The sequence below is a fragment of the Primulina tabacum genome, chromosome 8 (genome assembly GCF_025594145.1).
Source record: "Primulina tabacum isolate GXHZ01 chromosome 8, ASM2559414v2, whole genome shotgun sequence".
NCBI classification, from domain to species: domain Eukaryota; kingdom Viridiplantae; phylum Streptophyta; class Magnoliopsida; order Lamiales; family Gesneriaceae; genus Primulina; species Primulina tabacum.
The window spans coordinates 19911031-19916216 of record NC_134557.1 but is presented as its reverse complement, the minus strand read 5'-3'; positions in this window follow the sequence as shown (position 1 = coordinate 19916216).

The following is a 5186-nucleotide window of genomic DNA, read 5'->3' as shown; positions in this document are numbered from 1 at the left end:
ATAAACACTTTTATTTAATTTCCAATTAAATCAATAACAATTGATTTCTTGTAAAACTCATTTTACGATAAATAATTAAAATCATATTCTAATTATTTATTTTACAAGAAAATTTTTTAATTTTCCAAAAATCAATTTTTCAAAATAAAAATTGAACCAATTTTCAAAAATATCAATTTTACCAAAAAATTTGAAAAATCAGAAAATTGCACCCTAGACCCAAACAATTCAAGCCCATCATACATCACGCTTTCCGAGACAATCCTGGGCAGCAGCCCCCGCTGCCCGCCCGCTGCCTGAACGTTTGGGCAGTGGCGGCACACCTGTGCGCGCAGGCGCGCGCCGTGCATACGCTCCGCACGCTGCGCCGCCCGGCACGCGCAATCTACGCGCGCGCGCTCCGCGTCTCTGCGCGCTGGCCGCACGCACACTGCGCGCAAGGGCTGCCCGGAACAAATCTGGGCAGAAACGATTTTTTTTTTTTTTAGAAAAAATAATTTTATGGTGTATCAATTTTCTGAAAAATTTTCTTATGTGGTTAGAAATAAATTATTCAATATCAAAACCATACGATCTAGAAAAACCTTGGCTCTGATACCACTGTTGGATCTGGGTTTTCTACACGCCCAAACGCAGCGGAAGTTTTAAAATTTTTATTTATTTTGACAATCAAAATATGTTTTGCTTTGGGCGCTCGTATGATTCTAACAAAAATTCATAGGGCGTTAGAAAATTATACCTTTGTGAATTAATCACGAGGCTCCAACTAATCCGGTATAAACGGATTAGCTCTAGATGAATCCCTACGAACATTCTTCAATCTCCTAATCCGGTCCACGACTGAAATAATTGTTCCTCTTCTAAATTGCACTAGAAATTTAGAAGAACTTTTACGTAGAGATGGAACACGAAGAAGAAATCGACTCAATACAATAAGCCGAATTTTTCTTGCAAGAATTGAGAGAAATTTCGAAAGCAGCCCCTTTTTGAATTGGGAAGAGCCAAAAAATTTTTTTTCAACTTTCGGATGCCTCCTTCTTGTTATTCTCGAAAATTGCATTCCTTTAGAATAAAATATTCTAATTATATATCTAATCCATTATTTACTTAATTAATCCAATTAATTAAGTAAATTTAAGATTCTATAATGCATGCCTTATCAAATGCAATCTCAATGCATATATTATGGAGGCTAGGTTTTTAGGTCTCCCATTTTATAAAACATCTATGGCCTAATTACCATAATAAAATAATTGGACCTATTTAATTAACATTAATGGGCTTGGTTAATTTATTGGACTAGTCCAACTAGTTTAGTTAATTAATCAAAGTCCATTAAACTTTAAATATTTAGTATGTTGGACTTGTACTCCTACAAACCCATTTGAACATACTTACCACCAATTTTAATTTAATATTTAATAAACTCAACTTTTGATTTTAATAAATTAAATCCATTATAAATTCAACATTTGAATTATTATATAAATTGTAAATTCAACTCCTTGAATTTTATCACCTCCAAAATTTAATATTTAATAAACCCAACTTTTGAGTTTAATAAATTAAATTATCAAATTTTATAAATTCAACTCCTTGAATTTATTCTCTCCAAATTTCATAAATTCAACATCTTGAATTTACTATCTCATAAATTCAACTCCTTGAATTTATTTTCTCAAAATTTAATTATCATAAATTCAACTCTTTGAATTTACTATATCATAATATAAATTCAATTCCTTGAATTTATTCTCTCAACGGGAACAAATGATCCAGTGCTTGTGTGACCCTCAATGGTTCAGGGATACAGCTAGCCGTGAGTTCACAACTCTTTGTGATTCAGAATAATATTTATTCTTATTCGGGCTTACCCTAGTTAGCGCCATTCTTTTCATCAACACCTTGATCAAGAATGTCAGAACTCATTTCTGATTGCACCCATCAGATCATGGTAAGAGCGTCTAGTAGCATTGCCCCATGATCCCCTAGGTATCACTGATAGTGCCTGCAAGAACAAGTCGATTATGATTAGCGTACAGTACGGTCCCTTCATCTCATATATCCCGATCGAATCTGCAACCATTGGTTCATCGAGGGTTGCATAATAATTCGATAACTATGTGATAACTTTAATAGTGGAGTCGCGTGTACTATTGGAGAACTCTTTCTCCAACGTACATCTCATACTCTGGCCAGAGATTCCATGCACTATTATTACATCATATCACATAGGATATCCACACCCGCAGGTGAGCGGTGAATCCCCGACTACAATGCACTGGCTCCTATATGTGTCGCAGCTGTACCCAACCTCGCCACCTGATGACTCTGCTGGAGCCGGTAAACGAGTCAAAGCACAATCCTAGCATATAGAGCCTCAGTGTTGTCCCGGGTCGTAAGGACTAATGGTGTACAATCATAACCACGGACTTATCCTCTCGATGAATGATAACCACTTGGAAAGTCCGAGGGAGGGTTGTTCGGTATAATCATCATATGACTACCCATCTGCATGTTTGGACATCTCTATGCCCTTACCAAGAAACGCAGTACACAACATCACAGATACTAGTCTCAAGCTCAAGCGACCTTTATCCATGTTTTAGGCGGCTGAATCGACTAGGAACAAATTTAGAATATGCAGTGTTTACAAATGAGTTTCAACATCGAATTACGATTCATTTGTATTAAAGCATAATCAAGGACTTTATCTATGCTGTTTGCATGGATATACAGATAAAGTATAACAAGACCATAAAAAGTTAAATTATATTAAAATAAAGATTGTTTATTTCACTTCAGTCAATAAATTTTCTAGCCAACCGTTGGCTTGCAGGGCATCTACTCTAACAAGTTGGTCATCAAGAACTTTCTTAACTCAATGATCCTTAAACATTTTTCTGACCATTTATCATATTTATTTCTTTAATAGGATTTTACACTTGTGGTTGTTGATTCATCAGCCCTCAGGCCAATGTTTTCCTATTATATATCTAGTTTCCTTTCTTAGTAGCTGAAAATATTCTATTGGAATCTCCATATGTCCAATCCAAAAATTTATTTCTCTCATTTCTTCAACTTTTTTCTCAAGTATTAGTTGATCTACCTCATTTTTTTGCTCTGTAACCTTTTTATCCTCGATTTTTCCTGCCTTCTGCAGCAACAACCTTCTCCTTTGAAATTTAGTGATTGGTATTAGAGATTTATGATGTTCTACCACCTACCACACTTTTTTTTTATTGATTTAGGAAAAATATGAATTATATGATCCTTGAACTAATCATTTGAGTAGGTGGATTGTTAATTCTTTGAGTACAAACTCGAGAATGCTTCTGATACCCCAACCTACATCTAAGAGAGCTTCCATGTTGAGTTTCAATCTTCGATCTAAGCTGTTTCCCTTGACCTTTGAAGGATGATAATTTGAGTTACTATTGGTGGCCTAACTTTTTGGCCAAGAATCCTCCACCATAAACTACAATCCTCGGCCCTCCATGGTTTAATCCCCCGTAATATTCTTGGCTCCTTGCTTTTGTGGTTGATGATCCTTGAATGTATTTTGGTTCCTTGTATTGTGGCCATGGATCTTCTGCCATAAGCTGCATTTATCCACTCATAAAAATGATTTCATCTGCTTGAAATTTCTTTGTAACTATCATTCACCTAAAAAATCCTATCTCTAAGCACTCAACACTTTTGTGGATTTCGTGAGGGAATTCTTCCTTTCCTACTCTGATCATGAGTTTTTTTACATCAAATTTCATTTTTTTTGAAAATCCAATACGTTTTTTTCACTATTTCTTTCATATTTGTAAGTTAAAGTTATCTTTTCCATGTAGCTGTTTTAAGATATCAATGGTCATTCATCTCTATGTCCTTTCTTGACCTAAAAAATGATGTTCCTCCAAAATACTAGTTCATCGGTCTTTTGGCCATAGATCCCCTACTGTTCCTTACATTAACCCATCTTTGAAGTGAATTCCAACTACTATAATGACGATCTTCCATCTTGAAACATTAATCATTTATGTATTTTGCTTCGAAAATCATATTACTGGGTACCCAATACTTCACATTTTTTGGGTATGCATATTTCTGCTTACTTTTGATGATCTTTTTTCATTAATCAAAGTCTGCAGATCAGTGGAATTCAAGTTTACATACTTCTTTATTTTTAATTCATTGAATCATTGTGCTCAAGATTTATTCTGGTTGCTTTCTGTCATTCATCCTTACCTGAAAACTTTCTCTTTTGACTCCAGGAACCTCGTCCTCGGAAACATATCCTCATCATCATCCTTATTGTCTTCAGTGGTCCTTCTGCCAAATTTAGACTTTGATTTTTGTGGTTATACTACATGGACTCTTCTTTCAACGACATTCTCCCTCAACATCCTCTGTTTTTGTGTTTGGGTTAAAGGACAAGAGAATTTCTTGTGTCGTACAACTTTCCACTCATCAATCTTCCTTGGTTTGGGTGGCGACACAAACCTTGGAACCGTGGAGGATATCCTTTGAATATGAGGATTGACTCCTCCACTGAGAGGACTGGTGATCCCTCAACATCTGTCTAGGTGATATTTCTCTTGAAAATTCAATCCTTGACCTGATATTATGTGATCCAAGAACAGAATTGAATGATCCTCGCACATGTGATCGGTTCACAGGCCCAAAGGCCATGGATCCCCGAGCATATTTGCGATCCTCCTGATAAACATAAAAAATTGTACATTAATTAAATGTTTTATAATATAAATTTATAGTTTTTTAATTAAATGTTTAGATATTATATGTTTTATAATAAATTTTATAAAATATAATTTGCTGTGTAATTATAAGTTTTTACTATTTTTACAGGTTTGATAAAACAAGAATAACATTGGCTTTGTACATGAGATTAAGATGATTCTTGGACCTGTAGAAAGTTGATTTTAATATCTACAATATTGGTGATAAGTATGACATAAAAATTTTCTCACAATTGGGATCAAATTAAGCAACAAATAAAGTTACCAAAAGAGTGACAGTTTTACCATGCTAGAGCTATAACGTCCCGAAAATTCGAAGGTCCACATGAACTATATCCATGCAAGATTATCAACTTCTTATGTGTTTTAATTAAATTGCTTTAATTTCATAAATTAATTATGATGTGTATATTTACATGTTTAAAATGTACTTTT